The sequence below is a fragment of the Rhea americana genome, unplaced genomic scaffold, assembly GCF_003343005.1.
Source record: "Rhea americana isolate MKP2758 unplaced genomic scaffold, rheAme1 scaffold_211, whole genome shotgun sequence".
In the NCBI taxonomy this organism is placed as follows: Eukaryota; Metazoa; Chordata; class Aves; order Rheiformes; family Rheidae; genus Rhea; species Rhea americana.
Genome location: NW_028186269.1, coordinates 1,383,147 through 1,404,289, shown reverse-complemented (window position 1 = coordinate 1,404,289; position 21,143 = coordinate 1,383,147). Strand labels below are relative to the sequence as shown.

The 21,143-nt window shown below is 45.2% G+C and overlaps 1 protein-coding gene across 1 annotated transcript in view; it reads left to right on the top strand.

Annotated features, from left to right (window-relative positions):
- SDC1 (syndecan 1) overlaps window positions 1-21,143 on the top strand; it is a 29,613-nt gene that overhangs the window by 427 nt on the left and 8,043 nt on the right. The window lies entirely within an intron of this gene.

The following is a 21,143-nucleotide window of genomic DNA, read 5'->3' as shown; positions in this document are numbered from 1 at the left end:
GGCGGGGCGCGCCGGGCTGCCCGCCCGCAGCAGGTCGCTCGGCGGCGGCGGGCCGAGAGAGGAGGGCTGCAGCGGGCTTTTGTGCTGGCCAAGGCTGCCCCGGGAGCCTTAATTCAAACCAGACCCGCTGCTGCCGCCGCCGACCTGCCGGCGGCTCCGCCCTGAGTTCGGGCCATGCGTGTAGCCCTCCGTGGGCAACCTGTGGCCGGGGACTGCGCAGCCACGCTGGAGTGGCACGGGCAGCTCCCGAGGCACGGTTGCTCCTGCCTTGTTCGTGGGACAGTTTGGCTTGGCAGGGACCTCGGGAAGTCGGCTAGTCTGCAGCCTCCATTGTGCCCAGAGAGCCCTTTGCCTGCCGAGGGTATGCCCGGATGTTTTTAATTTCTGCCCACTAAATAAAAAAATTCCGGGAGGCTGGCCTAGCACATAAATATCTTTGCTTCCCTGATGTTTCTGCTTTCCAGCAGCCCCGTGTAAAAATGAGCCCCGGACTCCCGCACGGGTGGCGTGCAGCCTGCTCCTCAGTCCTTACGGCAAAAGCATCAAACCCAGCCAGCCAGCCCGGGCTTTGGCACGATTCGCTTTCTCACCTTTCACTGTCTTCCCCACCTCTGCTCTTGTTGATTTAATCTGCTCTTTCTGAGCATAGTTAATAACGTGTGTTAATAAGGCTTGCTCTTCTCAAAAGTCTTTCAGGAGCAGCTTTGCTGGGGAATTGCCCTGCAGGCGGTGTTTCAGCCTCAGAAAGCTCTGCTTCCGTGCAGCAGCAGCCGCAAGATGTCATCCATGAATAGAGGATGCCTCTTCCACTGCTCCCCCAGTCTGCTCTGCCTGCCAAGGGCCTTTCTGCAGAAATCTGGCACTTCACACTTGCAGAAGTGCTTGCTTGGTTCTCTGGGTCTGTGCTGAGGGCCTGGGCTGAGTTTAGTCCCCTTTGTGCAGGGTTAGCCTATGTGGGATAAGAGTCCTGCTTCCACCTCATGAGGAGCATGAAGCCGAACTCGCCGTGCTGTTTTTCTGTGTTGAAGGGCACTTCCCCATTTCCTATGCACATGCTAGGCTTCTGCATGCATTGCTTGTGGAGACTTTTGTGCTTTGGATGAGCTAAAAAGTGGAACATGAGGTTTCATTTAAGTAGGCAGGATCAAACAGGCATCTATTTTTCCTGAAAAGGAATGGTGTGAAACTTGTGGGGATGTGAACTATAGAAATAGCTGAATAAAGAGCAGCAGAACAAAGTATGCAGGAGGATTTAAGCTCAAAATACCTGTAGTTTTGCTGTACCGTTCAGTATCTGAACTCCAGGTGCAGATCTGGATATGTACCCTTCTGGACCATGTGACAGTGAGTAGTTAGCCCATGAGATGGCTAAAAATGACAAGCATGTGAGTGTAAGCAGTCCTGCTTCGTGGGAACAGTTCTGCTCAACACTTACGATTCTGAAAACTCTAGGCTTTCTACTGAATAAAATAAATAAATAAAAAACAGTTTGCCTGCAGCCCCTGTAGTGCATTTGAGTGAAATCCCCCCATGATAAATGTTTCTCATTAGAGACAGGGTGAATGCTGGTCTGAAATTTTCTTCCATGGAAGAGGCACACAGGCCTGGATAACGCTTAGATCCTGGGAAGTTCTGGGTGAACTCATGGAGGAACAGAAGTCCTTGAGGCTCTCTGTGTGACTCAGCGCTGAGGTTGTTTCCCTTCTGTGGATCACGTGGCCTTTTTTCCCATGTTGAAATGTCAGTGACACAGACATAACTACCTTTCCCACCAGTCTGGAGTAATTATGCATTTATATCAAGTGGCAGAACTCACATTGGGCACAGAAAGTAGAATGATGTTGCACAGTCTTCTGCGTGCACAAGATCGGTGTTAGGAGCATTGATGTGATTGTGCTTAGTTCTTGGTGGTCTGATTATTGGAAATTGTGTCACTGCCTCTTGCACATCACTTGACCTTTGGCTATTGCTGCATAACTTGTCTATGTATATTGTCACAGAAGTAATGAGCAGAAACAAGTGACCAAGCAACATCTTTTTTTCTTTCCAACTAGTCTTATCTGCAAGAACGGTTAAAGGATTTTCTAATCTTCTTCAAGATAGCACTTTATTGCTCAAAACATTTTGTATGAAACTAATTGCCCTTTTTGAAATGGTGGGGGCAGGAATAGGGACTTAAAAGGTATGCAGTAGGGATGTTTGCTTTTCCACCTCCAGTCTGGAGCCCTGCTTCAGTGGAGTGTAAGGTCTGATGATAACAATGGGACAAATGTGGTAATATCTCTGTGCTCAACTTGGGGGCACAGGAGGATACTTGCCGTCACCAAACTCCCTAATGTGGTGGTTGTCTCTCAGCATAATCTTTACCCTGCCCAACTGTACACAAGTCCCTGCCCAAGTTTTTTACCGTTACTCTCCTGTATGTAAAAGAACCAGTGGCTTTAGTGGGCACCCACATTTTCTTCTTTGAAATGGGAAGGTTGATGCATCATAATGGATTAATATGGTTATACTCTCAAATGGAAACATCTACAAACTGGTGCCCATTATGTCCTTGCTTAGCTGAGCCAAGATACATAGGCCTGTTGCAGGAGGGCAGTGGACAATCCAGCCTGTATCTTGAGGAAAACAGAGTTGTGATTGTTTCATCTGTTGAAGTGTGTGCTGGCTGCTAACACAAGCTTAGGAGGGCAGGCAGAACCCTATTCCAAAGGTGATGTCATTCCTATCTGAATGTAAACTAATTAGTAGAAGTTAGGTAGTCCTGCTTGCTTATTAAACATGTAGGCAGTGGATAAGGAGGAACCACTTTCTTCTATAGTACATACAGAACAACATCACATTAGTTCTATTTAGCAAGCGCTATAAACAGCACTTGTCCATGTGAACACTCGCTTGCTGATAGCTACTTGTTAGTAGAATAGAGAATCTATCATGTCTGGTCAACTCTGACTGGAGCAGAGACAAATAAGCTGCCATTTCTGTTATACAAGGAGACTTTGGTGCAAGTTTGCAGTCTTTTATTCCAAATTTCTTTCAGTTATAGAAGAGTTAGAACTAACATTTCTAATGGCAGAACTATGAAACTTCTGGAAACCAAACAATCCTCTCTAACAACCTGAGACAAGTTGCAGCACGTGCAAGAAACCTGTAAGCCTTCTAAAATTAAGCTAGTACACTAACCTGAAATGTAGGCTGCTGTTTTAGCAGCAAAATTGGTGCATTTTAAGTATGTATTTGGCATTGCTAGTGCTTAGATGTCTCCAGGTGGCCTGTGTAGCACTTTGTCCTAACCTTTTTTGATATGGCTTTTGTGTCCAGCTGAAACATCTCAGTGCTTGACAGGGATGTTCCACAATTGTTTATGTCATCTGGCATCTAAGGATCTTCAATTTTAGTAGGGCCTGCTACAGGAGTGGATGGAAGATGGAGCTTCTTGGGAAAGGAAAGACAGGACTTCTTTCCTGAGGAGCTGTTTTCAATGGTAGAACTACAGTGCTTCAGTATTGTTGCTGCTTGATATTKTTGTCTTAGATGTTGTCTTCTCTTCATGAACTCAGAGCTATTAATGCAGGATTCCAAGGCACCTGGAGCTTGATGTGGTTGCTGAGACATACGGTGCTTCAGTTGGCACTACAACTCTTAGAACAATGTTCAGCTGATGTTAAGACATCTAATGTAGGTGTCTTCTACATGTGTGCTAGTGCCTAAGCTCTTACTACATCTCATATTCATGGAGRTGTAATCAGGGAAGCTGGAGATAGCAATTATTTGACCAGCCCTGCTATGTCTACCTCAAGGTGAGTTGATATGTCCAGGCTCTCACTACATCCTCTTTTGACTATAAGGGAATGCCTTAATTTTAGTGTCTTAATTGCTTGAGAGTGATTTAACTTGAGGTGATAGCCATTTTATTGTGTGAAACTTTTTGGTAACTGTCTCCAGAAATGAACAAATTAGACAGTTTCAGTGCCAAGAGAATTAACTAAGCAGTGGGAAACACCAACTTTCAGCTAGAACAAGARTTATCTCCTATTCTAGTATATCTGGATCAGTGCCTTTAAACAATACCGCAGTCTTGCTCTGCTAAAGGCTGTAGCAGAGAGAATAGTTGGGTCCTGTATCAGCAATCTGAATTGAGAAATATAAGCAGAAGCATAGATAGATGTTTTTTTCTTTTTTAATCATGAGCTGTGAAGATGGAATCAGAGCATTATAGTATTTAAAGACATTATTTASTTGGAGATTAGAAGTGAGGCGTCTTTATTCCTTCCTAGACTTTGATACTGGCAGTGGACTTGAAAAGTGGAAGTTGCATGACCAACGTTACAAGGAGTTCTGATGTTTCTTTTAGGTTCCTTTCTCTTCTAAGTTAAGAAGATACTCTAAAAGGTAAAGATTGGAGAGGTTTGTCTCCTTTCCAGTGCTAAGTGTCAGTTTTGTTAACAGGTGTCTATGTTAGCTGCTCTTCTAGGCTGTTGGTGTACTGCAGCAACAAGCTTTATCTGGTCTGGCTAGAAACCTGGGATAGTGCACTTTCTGCTGTGGAGCTGCCAGTGGAAAAGTTGAGGTGAGGCTTCACAGTACAGAAAGGTGAGATAACATTTGGACCTCCTACAAGCAACTCTTGTGGAGCAACATCTGCCAGCGCAGTGGTTTCCTAATCGCTCAGTTTCTCAAGCAGTGCTTGGCTGCAGTCAATATGTTCTGGGTCTTATGGAACCGGCATGGGTCCAACGGAGTCTGTTAGCTTGGGCTCCTTGCCATGCTTGACTGTAATTTTTGTATGTCACTGCTGAGACCTGTCTCACCAGTGAGGCCAGCTTTACTGGTTGGGAACCAGTGTGTTGGTGGGATTTGGATGAAGTTGGTAACCGAACTTCCTGTTGAGTCACTGAAGCTGTAGTTACAACTGAGTCATGGAGGTGTTGTAACTCATGGGTTTTCTCATTAGGTTTCTAGTTTGCAACTTTTTCAGGGTATTGATCAGTTGAAGAGCTCTTGATACTTCGTTTAGAGATCTGGCTGCCATGCTGTGTGGTGGTACCATTTTCTCTGTAGCCTTTATTTTTGCAAGTGGTTCACTTTAGTGTCCTTTCATTTTGCTTTGTAATATTCCAGCTTTTTCTCATGATTGGATGCTCTTCAGGGTTGCTATCACAGAATGACTCCTGACTAGACCAAATTATGCAAAAGGAGTAGGGCTAATCATGTAGGGGTTTTTTGCTTGTTTTCTTGGTTTTGTTTTTTTTCCTYCTTCTTCTGTAAGGGACACTAATAAAAGATGGGAAACTGCCTGCCAACCAACTTTAAATACTTATACAAATCTTGCTTTTCATGGAGGCTTTGTTCTGTTGTCATGCTCCAGCCTGTAATGTTAGGGCTTACTGAAGCAAACAGCTGTTTGTGTGTGCATGAACTACAGGATTTTGTTTGCATGTTCTTGGTTTGTTATGCTGTGATGGCAATGTGCTATATGCCTGTTACGGCAACACATGCTGACAGACTTGACTTTGGTTGTAGGCAGTCCTAAGCACAGGCTCCTGTCAGCCTTCTGCAAAGTACTGCCTAGCTCATGCAGCAGCTTCTGAGTGCCTTGGCTCCATCACCTGGGTGGACACAAGCCATAGTGAGAGAATGGGTTGCCCTTTTGTCTACCTATGCCACATGATGAGGACCTTATGGCACCTTAAATGGAAGGAAACTTGAATTCCATTCAAGTTTTAAGGAGGGAATGCCAAATGCTTTTTGGCCTGCACTGCAGACCCTGACTGTCCCACACGGAACAGAGGAAAGCTCTACTAATTAGTTTATAATGTTGGTGGCAGTACATACCCTCACAGAGCCAGTCAGCAGCTCCCGCCCAGCTCCTTGCATCTTGGGATTACTAGAAAAGCGGACTGTGTGTTGAGACCAGAGGTGGGCAGGGGAGAGTGGAGCCAGTCTACCATCTGGAGAGCAAGCAGTGATTAGTGTAACAGTTTCCAGATGAGAGCTCTTGTGAAGCTGTGTTGTGGTGCTACTGCTGTGGCTATGTTGGTAAGGAGCCTTGGCATGCTCCCTGGGGATCAGAACCAGCAGCTACAGTGTTGCAGGAAGAAACTACCTGACTCTTTCCTGTCCCAAAACAGAAACCTATCCATACTGAAAACTTCTGCAGCAAATGACAGAGATTAAACAGGTCGCTCATCTTGTTGACCAGTTCATTGTAGCCTTTTGTAGTCTTGACATTGCTCTGTAGATTGCAACCTTTACCCGTTAGGTAAAATAAACAGCAGCAGTGAATCTGTAATTCATTGGGGACTGGCAGGGTAAGGCTCTGAAATGCCTCAAAGGAAAGGTGAGTTATGTACCTTTTAAAATYGAGATAGCATAGGCTGGAAGCAGATATTTTGTGGCTTGTATTACCTGGTTGTATGCTTTGAGACCAATATAGATCTCTCTGGGTGTTGGCTTGCAGCAGGATTTGGAGACTATGTGCCCTAACATGTGCCATCACCTAGAATGAGTGATCTAGGAGCTTTACATGCCTGCATCTGCATGACTGCAGGAGCTCGGAGCAGCCTTTCTGTCTTCCAGGATGTCAGTCTGAGTAAGAGCATCTCTGTGGAAGAGAAGACCCTGTTGAGCAGCTGATACAAATAGGTAACCTAATTTAGTGACAGAGTCCAGACTTGCTCTCGTCAAAAAGTTGAGGTTGAGAGAAGTAAAAGCCCCAATTAGAGGAACTGCAGAACTTACTTAAATTCATGTCTGACACAAATAGTAATAATATAGGTGAAATTTTTCCTCCCCACTCTGTGCTTTTGCAACTGCAGGAGACTCTTGCACTGGCAGATCTGATGGCCAAATGAGATTTGTCCACTTCACCAGCTTGAACAGGGTGTAAGTGGCACCTACGTGCAGTAGAAAAGTGGTAGTGAGGCTCGCACYGAAACTTGCCAAACAGCCTGCAGCTAGACAGCTTTGAATTCTAAATCTCTTTTCTGTCCTATTGGAGGAATCATCTAGATTGTGACTGTTTTCCCATCAGTGAACAAAGCACCGAACAAAAGAGGCTGACTCTGGCATGTCTGGGCAGTGGCAAAGGAGTGCTCTGCTATCGTGCTCTTACATCAACTGACTCATGGCCTTGAACAGGAAAGCTGCTAGCTTAATCCTCCAGCAGCATCACCTCTGCTGTGAAGTGTGTTTGAATAACCTGTTAAAAGTTCCTCAGTCTGCAGTCTGTAGTCACGCTGATACATGAGCTTCTTTCTGCAGAAGCTGGAAGATGTGATCCTGAATAATTAAAGTTGTTACAGTTGAAACTGAAAAGATGCTAAATGCTCAGTATGTCTCCTCCTCCCGAGTGGTCAGCCAAACAGAGTAAAAAGGATCTAAGGACTCACTATTATACCTATTCCAGTAAGTACAACAGGCTGGGAACTGTTCTGTCCCGAGGCCAACCAAAATGTCACAGGGTTGCAACCATACAACAGAACTTACTGTCTTACCCATCACTTAACACCCCACATCCTTTAACACCCTCCATCCTCACCACCTTCTGCATCCAAATCACCTACTGGGAAATGTTCCTGCACGTTATTGGAGGGCGTACTGGTTGGCAAGACCTGAAACTGTGCTGGGGATCATTCTGACAATTTGATGGTTTAGATTATGGTTTTCCAGTGCCCGGGGATGTTCCCTGATACTGTTTAATTTACTAGTGTGTATGTAGCCAGTGGGTCTCTGGCACCAGATCCTGAATATTATGAAATTGTAAAGACTGCAGTATGCAGTAAAAGAAAGTGAAAGCTCACAATAAAAGATCATAACTCTCCCACTGAAAACTGAACCTTTTGGGGCTCTACATAGGACAACCAGTTACAGTTGCATGAGAAATCCTGTGTAAAATYAGCTGAGGCCTCTGATGTTACACTGCAAACATAGTATTGGTATTAGTCCATAAGTTGATTCTCCAGTGTTTTGTACTCTATTTTCTTTAGAGTTCTGTTGTGCTAACTAGAGTTATAGTYGCTGAGTAGACTCAAAAGTTATTTCTGTATGAAATATCTTTAACTAAAAGTGATGTTTGAGCAGTGTCTTATGAGTTAATTTTATCTATTGTGAGGGAGCATCTAAGGTATTCTGAAGTTATTCCCACCAGAAACTGGTTTGGGCTAAAGTACGTGTGCTAGGAGTGACTTGGCGCTGAAGTACTTCACTTTGAATTGTAATTTTTTTAATGCTACTCTAATGAGTTGTCTTCATGCCTGGTGCTCTAGCAGAGGTGGCTTTAGTGATGTCTGTTTTCTCCACAAAACAGATGTGTAAAATGAAAGGATGCCCAAATCACAGCTTATTAAGCCTCACAGTTGCCCATTAGAGGCAGGAAAGCATTTGGACTTTACAAATGCAGTAACATTTCCCCCTGGACTCCAGTTACCACAAAGGATTTGGTGACTGCTCTGAAGCTAGGCCATGGAGAAGAAGGGGCAAAAAGCCCCACACCCCAAAATGAAGGCATGAGGTGGCTGAACACAGTATCTGGTACGATGTATCACAGAGAAGCTCTTCTGTTGGTCCTGCCTTTGTAACAATCTCTTGTTCAGGGCTSTGTTCTACAGATACAATACTAAACAGTTCAGCTGAGTGGATCTAGATCAGAGTCAATTAGTTTAATCCACTAGGCATTTAGTCTAATGGTCATTTCTTAGAGTAAAGCTATAGTGACTAGAGCATAATTGCAGCAGCAGAGTTTTAAAGACTATTTCTGATGGGAGGGTTTCATCAGATGCTTCAGCTTTGGAACAATACTTCAACACCCTAATGACTCAGTTTGGAAGTACACCAACCAGCTTCCATAATCTGCTTTATTGTCTGATTTACAGTTAAATTTAGCAACACCTAGTAAGCAAACAAGCAAACTCTGTCTTATGTGCAGGATTATCAACTCTGTAAACCTGAACACAGTGAGCACTGAAGTCCCAAGAAGAGGCAGGGAGGAGTTGATCACACTACAATTTTGCAGGGGTAGATCACTTTCTATATGTTCCAGTGATTGTGTGCATGCATATTTCTCAAAGGGAGTTCATGCAGTCTGCATTATGTTCTGCATTAGAATAATTCAATGAAATGTGTAGCCTGTGCCCCAAGATCAGCTGACTGAACCTGCTTTTCATCCCAAGGAGACTAGTAGTAGCTGAAGCATTTGCATGCTGTTTTTCTTTGACATGGGCGCCTGCACTCAGGGGGTGCTAAGATTATGTGGAAGGACAGCATGATGCTGAAAGTGCGTCTTTGGAAGAGTCTCRGGATGGCACGGGGTATTCTCAACCTAAGATGTGGCTCATGCATCTAGTGGAGATGTTTCAGTCCTGTTGTGTATGGCTTAGTCATGCTGGTGTGACTGCCTCTGTGTGGCACAGATGACTTCTACGTTAAACAATCTAGACTTAGTCAATGCTTCTAAGATCCTGTGACTAAAACAGACCTGGTGGCATGCCCCGGGGCATAGAGAAAGGGTTAAGTTTTTCATGTCAATGCTGACTCCATCCTGTAACACATATTAAACTTTTTCAAGTGAACTGGAAATGGTGAGGCATAGAGCAAATGAAAAATGTACACTTAACTGTGCTGTGTGAGTGTAAGACCTGCCAAGGTGCAGAAACTTCCTCCATTGGACTGAAGACAAAATCCAAAGCTGCTTGCATGATGTCCAGTGTTGGCTGATGACTGAAGCTTGCAAGATTCTTCCCAACAGGTCTGTGGCTGACTGATGTGAATCTTGCTGTGCAAGAACATGGTTTCTTAGTACAGGCCAAAACTTTGGTATAGTAAATGTGCCCCAGTCAGAAGAGAGTTGCTGAATGACAACTGTTGGCTCATTTTGTTACTGAAGTCTAATTTACAAATAGTCAAGCAGTAGCAGACTGGCCAATAACAACACCAAGGGATCCAGGTAGTGCAGTGTGAATGGCTCTGCCATCTGGCATGCACATGTGAAATGGAGACTGGGATAATGTCTGTCCGAGCCAGGCAGGTCTTTCTGGATGCTTCCCCTTCCCTTATCAATCAGCGCTTCAATGGAGATGTGCCTGAAAAGAAGTGGTAGTGCTGCTGTAACTAAGGAGCTGGATATGAGATTTATAATCAAATACAGCATTAAAAGCCACAGATGTCTGGACTGTATGTGTGGAAGATGCAGATTGTTAGAAACAACAAAAAAGTTGTTTTGCAAGCATTGGAAACTTCGCTGTGTCCCCCCTGGAGACAAATGTGGAGTTTACAAAAGCAGTAAAGAAAGTAGAACCCTGGGTTTTTGAGTCTGAAGTTAATCACCATGATACGAAGAACTTGATATATATCCTGTAGGGTGACCTAAAAGCTGATCAGCTAGGAAGCTAAAGCAGAGCTACAGAGCAGCAGGCCTTGCACCTGGCAGATGTACCAGCCACTGAAGTGTCAGTAAATACAAAGTAACCTTTGTCTTGCAYACAGGCTGTTGCTCTAGGATATGTCCTCCTAGAAAACCTTAAGTCTGAGAGGTTCCACTCTAACTTTATGTAAGCAATCAGAATATCCTGTCAGCTGCTGTGTTRTTGTAAAACTGACTGCAGATTTACGAAGTCTATGTAAGTTTATCAGCTAACCTACTTTAGCTGAAAGCTCTAGTGACTTCAGAACTGTGAGGTCGTCATTCTGCTGAAATACCTTTTTAGGTGGTAGGAGCCAAAATTACTGCCAGTAAACCCTTAGTCTGATACATTAGGGGTTTTCATCTGAAACTTGAATTTCAGTGAACTAGCCTAACTGCAAGCAGTTTGCTCAAATCAGAAAGGTAGAGGTATATAGCTAGTAGAGTGAAAATGCTTCTGTGGTACTTCAAGAAGATCTTACAGCTTTGTCTCTCTGCTCCATAGAGTGTCTTGCATGAGGTGATTGCTAGAGTTCAAGAAGGGAAGGGGGAAACTCCCAGGATTAGGATGAGAACCCTGGATCTTCTCCCAGTTATGTGTCCAGATGCCAAAGGCTGTTATACATGCTCTTGCCTGATAACCCCTGGAGGTGGGAAGTATTCTTGGTTGCATTTTTGGCTTCCCTTCCTCAGGTGAAGTAGATCAAACTTCTCCCCATACTCATACCATGCAGTGTGACAGCTGGTCAGAAGTGATTTCCAGAAGTGCTTAGTTTAGAGCATTCACCCAGCTGTAGTGTTGTTCCTAGYAGTTCAGTGATCACAAGAACTAGCATGGAGCTCATTTGAAATGTGTAGTGGTTTCACCAGCCAAATTCAAGGTGGCATATGCCTCCAGGAAACAGGCTTCCCTAGGACCAGAGGCACATGTTTTCCTGGTGCTGCTCAGAGGCAGCACTGGGAGGAATATGTAGGTTGTAGTTTAGGGAAGAGTAGGGTGATTATGAGCATGCCAGTAGCCTAATCTGAACACTGACCACAAAACATGCCACACTTTCCTACAGACACATTTTGGATTTATGAGCAGAGACTTCCTGAAAGGAGTTGCTGAAAAAAGCRGGTTGTGCTCTTGTAAAATCAAAGTGCTTGAATTGCCTCTCCTGTGCCCACAATGTTGATGGCTTGTATTCTTTTCTGCAGTGACAGCAGCAGCAGGAGAAGCTGGAAGGTACTGAGCCACTTGAGATGCAGGCACATAGACTACATTACTCAGTCTAAGCTAGAGGCCTACTGGAAGCAGACAGAATCAAATGGGAAAAATAAAGATACTGGCTGATTTACAAGTTCTGAGACTAGTGTCATAGAATCAGTAACGTTGGAAGGGACCTCTGGAGATCATCTAGTCCAACCTCCCTGTTCAGCAGGGTCACCTAGAGCATGTCAGACAGGGTTGCGTCCAGACAGGCCTTGAAGATCTCCAGAGAAGGAGACTCCACAACCTCTCTGGGCAACCTGTGCTAGTGCTCCGTCACTCTCACACAGAAGAAATTCCCCCTCACGGTCAGGCAGAACTTCCTGTGCTTCAATTTCTGCCCATTGCCTCTTGTCCTGTCACATGGGACAACTGAAAAGAGTTTGCCCCCATCCCCTTGACACCCTCCCTTCAGGTACTTATACGCGTTGATAAGATCCCCCCTCAGTCTGCTCTTCCCCAGGCTGAACAGGCCCAGCTCTCGCAGCCATTCCTCATAGGGCAGGTGCTCCAGCCCTCTGATCATCTTTGTAGCCCTRCRCTGGACTCTCTSCAGTAGCTCCATGTCTCTCTTGTGCTGGGGAGCCCAGAACTGGACACAGGACTCGAGATGAGGCCTCCCCAGGGCTGAGGAGAGGGGCAGGATCACCTCCCTCCACCTGCTGGGAACACTCTTCCCAATGCACCGCAGGAGACCATTGACCTTCTTGGCCACAAGGTCACATTGCTGGCTCGTGGTCAACCTGTCATCCACCAGCACTCCCAGGTCCTTCTCTGCAGAGCTGCTCTCCAGCAGGTCAGCCCCCAGCTTGTACAGGTGCCTGGGGTTATTTTTCCCTAGGTGCAGGACTCTGCACTTGCCCTTATTGAACCTCATGAGGTTCCTCTCTGCCCAGCTCTCCAGCCTGTCCAGCTCTCTCTCAATGGCAGCACAGCCCTCAGGTGTGTCAGCCACTCCTCCCAGCTTGGGATCATCCGCAAACTTGCTGAGGAGGCACTCTGTCCCCTCATCCGGGTCATTGATGAAGAAGTTGAACAAGATGGGACCCAGTACTNAAATTCCCCCTCACGGTCAGGCAGAACTTCCTGTGCTTCAATTTCTGCCCATTGCCTCTTGTCCTGTCACATGGGACAACTGAAAAGAGTTTGTCCCTGTCCCCTTGACACCCTCCCTTCAGGAACTTGTACACATCGATAAGATCCCCCCTCAGCCTTCTCTTCCCCAGGCTAAACAAGCCCAGCTCTTGCTGCCGTTCCTCATAGGGCAGGTGCTCCAGCCCTCTGATCATCTTCGCAGCCCTGCACTGGACTCTCTCCAGTAGCTCCATGTCTCCCTTGTCCTGGGGAGCCCAGAACTGGACACAGGACTCGAGATGAGTCCTCCCCAGGGCTGAGGAGAGGGGCAGGATCACCTCCCTCCACCTGCTGGCAACACTCTCTTCCTAATGCAGCCCAGGATACCATTGGCCTTCTTGGCCACAAGGTCACATTGCTGGCTCGTGGTCAACCTGTCATCCACCAGCACTCCCAGGTCCTACTCTGCAGAGCTGCTCTCCAGCAGGTCAGCCCCCAGCTTGTACAGGTGCCTGGGGTTATTTTTCCCGAGGTGCAGGACTCTGCAATTGCCCTTATTGAACCTCAGGAGGTTCCTCTCCGCCCAGCTCTCCAGCCTGTCCAGGTCTCTCTGAATGACAGCATAGCCCTCAGGTGTATATCCACTCCTCCCAGCTTGGTATCATCTGCCAACTTGCTGAGGAGGCAGTCTGCCCCCTCACCCAGGTCATTGATGAAGAAGTTGAACAAGATGGGACCCAGTCCTGAGCCCTGGGGGATGCCACTAGCCACAGGACTCCACCTAGACTCCGCACCACTGATGACGACCCTCTGAGCTCTGCCTTTCAGCCAGTTCTCAATCCACCTCACTGTCCACTCGTCTAACCCACACTTCCAGAGCTTCCCTAGGAGGATGTTATGGGAGACAGTGTCAAAAGCCTTGCTGAAGTCAARGTACACAACGTCCACTGCTCTCTGGTAAATATAGCTAGAGACCAAATTTGAAGAAAGAGCTGATATACTAAGTGATCTGCCTCACTGGGAGCTGTGTTATTTCTTAGCTTTGTTGGGKCTAGCTTCTGTAACCCATATGTACAGTAAAATGTCAGTTAGGCAGTCTAAGGGTAACACATCGAAGCAGATTGTTGCACTTGCCAGGAAGTCTTGGAATCTGTAGCAAGCCTCACTCTAGTGACAGTCCTCAGTGTTGTAAAACAGAGTGAGTGGGTGGATGGAGGTGRGGCAAGGGAAAGATTTTGCAAGCAGATGCAGGCCAGTCTGTTTGCTTATGGCAACAAAGATCAATGCAGGAGTGGGAACAAGTGGCTGAGGACAGGGRCTACTACTGAAGACCTAAGGTCACTGTGTTTACAGGTGTTGAAGAGCAACGTTACAAAGTTCAGTCTCCATTTAAGTGTCTGCAACTGCTGAACATTTGTCTCGGGGTGCTTGAACCCCATAGCAGGGGCTGCATGTATTCTGCAGACACTGTTCGTGCCTGTGAGCTGGCAATATCGGAATATGTGGTAGCCAGAGGGTATGTGACTATACTAGTGCAGGAGGAGGAAGCGGGGTCAGGGACCTTAAATTAAGGTGACTCTTGTCACTAGTGCTAGTGACTTGAAGTCACTGAGTTTTAAGACAAGTTAGATTTGTCCAGTCTTGGCATAGTTGGCTCACTACATGTCTCTCAAGCTAGCTGAAATAGATTAGAACTAATTCTTCAGAATGAACTGGTGCTGTTAGTTGTGTGGTCTCATTGAGCTACACCTGCTTTGTACAACTCTTTAAGATTATCCGTTGACTGTGGCTTTCTTATGCTATCTGAACAAATGAATGACTGAACTAACAMGTATGCTAAAGAGCTGCAGTGAAAGCTTTTTAAGCAAAAGCTCTTGTGGCACAAAACTGAACTGGCTGCTTCTCGTGAGACTAGCTGCAGGGAAAAGAGCTTCTCGTTAGAGTACATCTTCAAAACATAGGCTGTTTTGAACCTGGGAGACAAAAGATATCCCACTCTTGACYGTATTTCAACAACCCCCACCTGCCRTTGATACAGAGTTAAATTAAGCTTGTGTGCGCCATATTTGTGGATGTGTTGACCTGTCACTGAGGTTCAATCACTAGCATGGGCTGTATGGCTTGGCTAGAAATAACAGGCTGGCATGAGTGAAGCAGTGTGTAGTAACATACCTGTCTGACACAGCCTCCTGATGAAACAGCAGGAGCACAGGTTCTCACTCAGCTTCTTTATATTGCTGAAGGACTGATGAGACATTGCTGGAGTTTGCCGACAGAGAATAGGGAAGTAGCTCAGCTGTTCTGCGTCAGAGTTGAGGTGAAGGACTCATCCTTCAAGTGAAGAATTGCTGTGGATGCTGTGTGTGCTGAGTGRCCACAAGTTTCCCTGGCTGTGGTGTCAATAGCCCTACTGCCCCAGCAGTGCTCAGCCCTTTCTGCTGAAGGAAGTACAATGCTTGCAGCATGTTCCTTGTCCAATCTAAAACTGCAATGATGTCAGACCTCTGGGAAAGTTTAGGTGGCCCAAGACACGAGAAGTACTATTGTCTTTCTGCATAAGGCTTCCATCTAGCCTCTGCTGCTGTGACTAAGCAACTGTGTCTAGGAAGCCAGGGACAACTTAAAGCACCGTTGTCTGACTTAGAAACAAACCTCATCCATCATGAACAAATTCTTTGCAGAAGAGAACTCTCCCTGAAACCTCTCTTCTTGCTCCTTTTGTGTAAACCTGCACAGCCCTTTGAGTCAGCCTCCAATTTGCATGTTGCCTGCAGCATGAGGGTGATGGTGCCCATTTTCATAAYGCATGGCTGTGGCAGGGGAAATACTACTGCCCCTGTGCTGTGGGGTAGGTTACTGTGTGTCAGCATCCCAAGAACCTAGGCTATGATTCTGTATAAAGTGCCTAAGCAGCCCTGGCTGCTGTGCTCTGCCCTGTGCCAAGACAAACACTTGTGCATTCATGCGCCAAACAGTACTGGAGAACTGGTCCTGCTGGAAAATTCTTTGCATGTTGGGTTCTTTTTCTGGTTCTGTTTTTCTTTCTTTTTTTTTTTTCAATTAGACCTGTTCCTTGGTCTGGTTCACCATGAGACTGCACAAACAGCTACGCAGGGGATGGTACAGAAGGCATGAAGGGACATGTCCTTGTGGAAGGAGGCAGGGTGAACAACAGTTTAAAGGGCCCCATTGCAGAATGTGAAACCCAACATGATGGTGACAAGCTGGTTCACTTTCAGTCTTGGCATGTTGATTACTGTGTTTCAGCTTTGCTTAATTAAAAAGTTGCCCTTTCACAGTAAGGAGAAAATATAATGTTGATTGGGCAAGACTGTCATACATGTCGGGTGAGGCTCAAACTATTAGCGCTGTAGCTGCTGGGGGTACAGAATAGCATCTAGATAGTGCCTTAGTCCCAAGTTGTAGCATCCATTGCCAGAGAAAGGGCAAACCCACTTGATGTTCTTCYTTGGCCATTGCATTTTGTTTAAAGGATCAGCAAATGTTTTTACAGATGTGGCTACGAAACTTCACAAAAAGGGGAGATCAAAGCCTAACAGGTAGTGGGCATAGTTTATGGTTTGGTCTGTTCTGCCCATAGTGGAATAAATCATAAAAGCTCTAGTCCTATTTTGGGTAGGTGTTGAGTACATATTTTGCTGCCTGTAGAGCTGAGTGCTCAGAAGTAGCTACTGTGTGATGATCAGGTGGTTCATGCTTCAAACCAGAACAACTGCTGTTGCAGCTAGGATCTCTCCCTCAAACATGGKCCCCTTCTTGGGGCACTAGCCAAAAATAGGAAACCCATAAGAACTCAATTCAACCAAGGTTTTCTAGATTTCCTTATCTTAAGGATGGCATGGTGAAGCAGCATCCAGATTAACTATCATACTTACCTTGTCCTGCTTTAATAATGTTCGCCTTACTGAGCAAAAGAGCATCCTTTAGTTTCCACTTGAGAGCCCTGTTTGATCCCTTCCCTTTGAGAAGAACACCCTGAGAGCCACTGACCAGTCTTATCCCAGTTGACATAAGCTGATACTTGAATGGATGGGGRTGCTGAAGCCTGTTGGTGCAGAGCAGTAGCTCCTTTGGGGGCAGAGAAGGTGTATAGTTGTTGTAATGCTTTGAACAGCCTTTATCAGAAGGGTTGAGGGGATAAAAGTACTACCTGAGCCTAGCCCCAGCCTGTGGGCAGTTCTTAGCAGTTCTTTAGCTGTGTTTCTGTTCCTTGGCCTGTGCTGTTAGTCTGCTTCTTTAGCAGATAACTACAGGTAGGTTAGGTATATAACTACTCCATTAATCTCTCTGTCTCTCTCTCTCTGTCTCTCTCTGTCTCACTCTCCCTCCCTCCCTCCTTCTTTAACCAACTAAGCTGCCTAGAGACCATGGACAGCTGACACTGAAGTTAATCATGTCTGAGATATTAACTGGAGAATATCAAGGTTTAACTAAGCTAAAATTTCTCTGAGCAGGCAGCTTTGTCTTCCCACACAGTAACACCAATATTTTGATATTAGAGATTCCTCATGCTGCTCTGCTTCAGATAGCAATTCTGTTAGTGACTAGCTCTGTTCTTCAGTATATAGAAAACGGTGAATGACAAACATTTATTTAGGTTTGTTTTGGAACTCTACAAATCCCCGTGCAAATCTTTTCCAGACACACCAGTGTAATATTCAACAGGCAAACTAAAGAGTGAATGCTTGTCTCTTATCTGTCTTGTTAAACAAGACAGGAAATCACTACTCTTGCTTCCCATAATATTGGAAGAATCTTGCAGGGTACCCAGGGAGGTGTCAGGGACAGGAAAGCTCGTTGCAACTCATTCTTATTCAGCTGAATGAGAAGAATTTGCTACTTGTAGAAATAAATGTGCAAATTTAACAGCATTATTCAGATAAAGGAGRATTTCAAGTATTTTTGATACCTGTAATAGACTGATCGCTAATAGGGATTAGTAAGAGTGGGATACAAATCATCCTTAATCTAGTTTAGGGCTTGTACCAGCTTGTGGCAAAGCCAATGTTTTTTGCTTACCTCAAAGAACAGTTTGAAACAAGCTGCYTCCTTTTACATGTATCATGACTTCAAATTAAAGAAATGTAGTTCCCAGTTTGGGTGGGGTGAGATCGTCTAATAAATCTCCCCTTCATCATGAGACAGTACTTCAGCTATGTGCTCTAGTGGAAGGGAACTCCTTGGCAGCTCACTGGAATAAGAACAGAATAACTGATGTATCAGGATTAGGACCAAGAGGAAGAATAAAGAATGGTTAGAAATGATGCCTTAAAAAAAAAAAATCCAGAGTGTGTCAGACTTCTGCAGCCAATAATATCACTAATGASTTTTGAAGACTTGGCCAACTCTTGATTAAATTGAAGATCCTACTAAACAGTTTTCTAGTTATCCCAGCAGAAATGAATAGCTATCATTCTGTAACAGAGCAGAGGCTAGCAATCTACAGAAGGTTTCCCCTCAACAGGCTGCTTTGATACTTGGGGAAGAGGGTCTCCACCAGTTAGTGGGAACTGGTCAATGTATACGAAACATATTGTTTAAAATGTTACTGTGCAAAGCGACAGGGTTTCCCTGGGCAAGGCAAGTACTTTTAATCAGTTATTTGAGCTGTGCCTTTAACAAATAGCTAAAAGACTATGATCTTGTTAAATTGTAAAAAAGCAACATAGTGAGGATTCAACATCAAAATCGAAAGCTTTTTGACTGGAATACATAAGATGCCATCAGGCTTGTGACAAAGATAATCCTTCAAAGGACCCACATCCTGAACTTCTAAGTGTTCATTCAACCTTTCTGGCATAAATTGTAGTGCAACTCATTCATAAATAGTCCTAGTACACTGAAAAATAAACTGGATGATGATGGAGTTGACTTCTAAGGGCATGTCCACAGTAGCTGATTACATCTAACAGCCTGAGAATAATATTTTSAGCTAAAATATTTCAGAGTTGTCTGTAGAACAACCTTAGTTTAAGCTAGAGTTTATTTTCAGCTCTCATGTATGATAGAAGTACTGGTGATTCAGTCTGTGTTCTGTCACCCCTAATCCTCTTGACTAATTTCACTGGTGAAATTTAGCTGCAATAAAAGGTCATGGAAAAGCTCTGACCATAAGGTAGGTGTTTGTTATCAGAACAGTATGGTCCGTCTTGGTTCAAACCCTTCTGATACTCTCCTGAGTCATTATCTTGTGTTAACCTTGCTATCTGAAATCCTTCAGCAGCAGATCATTATAGAAATATGAACTTTCCTCACTGCTCATATTTTGTGGTGTCAAAAGGAAAGCCTTTCATCCCTACATCCTTATACAGAAGTTGTGGTCTATGGTGCAAGAAGTGTAGTCTTTATGTAACTGCATGAATGAACAAGGAGCTCCTGGCAAAACTCAAAGAGAATAAGAAAATGCACAGAAGATGCAAGCAGGGACAGGCCACRTGGGAGCATGATAGGAATGTTGTCAGAGTGTATACGGATATGACTTGGAAGACCAAGACCCATTTGGAATTGAATGAGGCAAGCGATGTCAGGGATATCAAGCAAGAAGGGCTTTTTCGAATACATCAGTAACAAAAGGAATACTAGGGAAAATGTGTGCCCACTACTGAATGGGGCAGGGGCCCTGGTGATGAATGGTAGAGAAGACAGAGATGCTGAATGTTGCCTTTGCTTCAGTCTTTACTGCTAAGGCCAACCCTCCAGAATCCTAGATGCTAGAGACAAGAGAGAAAGTCTGGAGAAAGGATGACTTTCCTTTGGTTGAGGAGGATCTGGTTAGAGATCAGTTAGGAAAACCTGACATCCACAAGTCYATGGTCCTTGATGGGATGCAGCACGAGTGCTGAGGGAGCTAGCAGATGTCACTACTAGGCCACTCTCAATCATCTTTGAAAGGATGTGGAGAACAGGAGAGGTGCCTGAAGACTAGAAGAAGTCTAATGTCACTCCAGTATTCAAAAAAGGCAAGAAGGAGGACTGAGGAAATTACAGACCAGTCAGCCTTACCTCCATCCCTGSAAAGGTGATGGAGCTGTTCATCCTGGATGTCATCTCTAAGCATGTGAAGAATAAGAAGGTCATGAGGAGCAGTCAGCATGGATTCATCAAGGGGAAATCCTACTTAACCAATAGCCTTCTACAATGGGATGACTAGCAGTGTCTACCTTGGCTTCAGTAAGGCATTTGACATTGTCTCCRATAACATCTTCATAGGCAAGCTCAGGAAGTGCAGGCTAGATCAGTGRACAGTGAGATGGATTGAGAACTGGCTGAAAGGCAGAGCTCAGAGAGTTGTGATCAGCAGTGCAGAGTCCAGCTGGAGGCCTGTAGCTAGCAGTGTCCCCAGAGCTCASTAGTGGGTTCAGTCGTGTTCAGCTTACTCATCAGTGATTTGAATGGTGGGACAGAGTGCCTCCTCAGCAAGTTTGGTGATGATACAAAACTGGGAGGAGTGGCTGATACACCAGAAAGCTATGCTGCCATTCAGAGGGACCTCAACAGGCTGGAGAGATAGGCAGAGAGGAACCTCATGAAGTTCAACAAAGGGAAGTGCAGGGTCCTTCATCTAGGGAGGAATAGCCCCATGYACCAGTACAAGCTGGGGGCTGACCAGCTGGAAAGCAGCTCTGCAGAGAAGGACCTCGGAGTTCTTGCGGACAAGTTCACCATAAGCCAGCAATGTGCCCTTGTGGCCAAGAAGGCCAATGGTATCCTGGGGTGCGTTGGGAAGACTGTTGCCAGCAGGTTAAGGGAGGTGATTGTCCCCYTCTATTCAATCCTGGTGAGGCTTCATCGGGAGTCCTGTGTCCCGTTCTGGGCTCTTCAGTACAAGAGAGACATGGAACTTGCTGGAGCAAGTCCAGCAGAGGGCTATTAGGATGGTTAAAGGACTGGAGCATTTTTTTACATGAGGAAGGGCTGCAAGAGCTGGGCCTGTTCAGCCTAGAGAAGAGAAAACTAACAGGAGATCTTATCRATGTCTATAAGTACCTGAAGGAAGAATGTAGAGAGGACATACTCAGACTCTTTTTAGTGTTGTCTAGTGATAGGACGAGGGACAATGGGCACAAACTGAAGTACAGGAAGTTCCAACTGAACATGAGGAAAAATTTCTTTACTGTGAGGGTGACAAAGCACTGGATCAGGTTGTCCATAGAGGTTTTGGAGCCTCCTTTCTAGGAGATATTCAAAAGCCATCTGGACACAATGCTGTGTAGTGTGCTCTAGGTGACCCTGGCTGACCAGGGGGGTTGGACTAGATGATTCCCAGAGGTCCCTTTCAACCTCAACCATTCTATGATTCTGTGAACTGTATCATTGAATAAATTAGGCAAGTATTCCGTAGTGCTTCTCTATCATGAAATTAAGTGATGTCTTAAAGTTAGATCACTGTGGATCTTC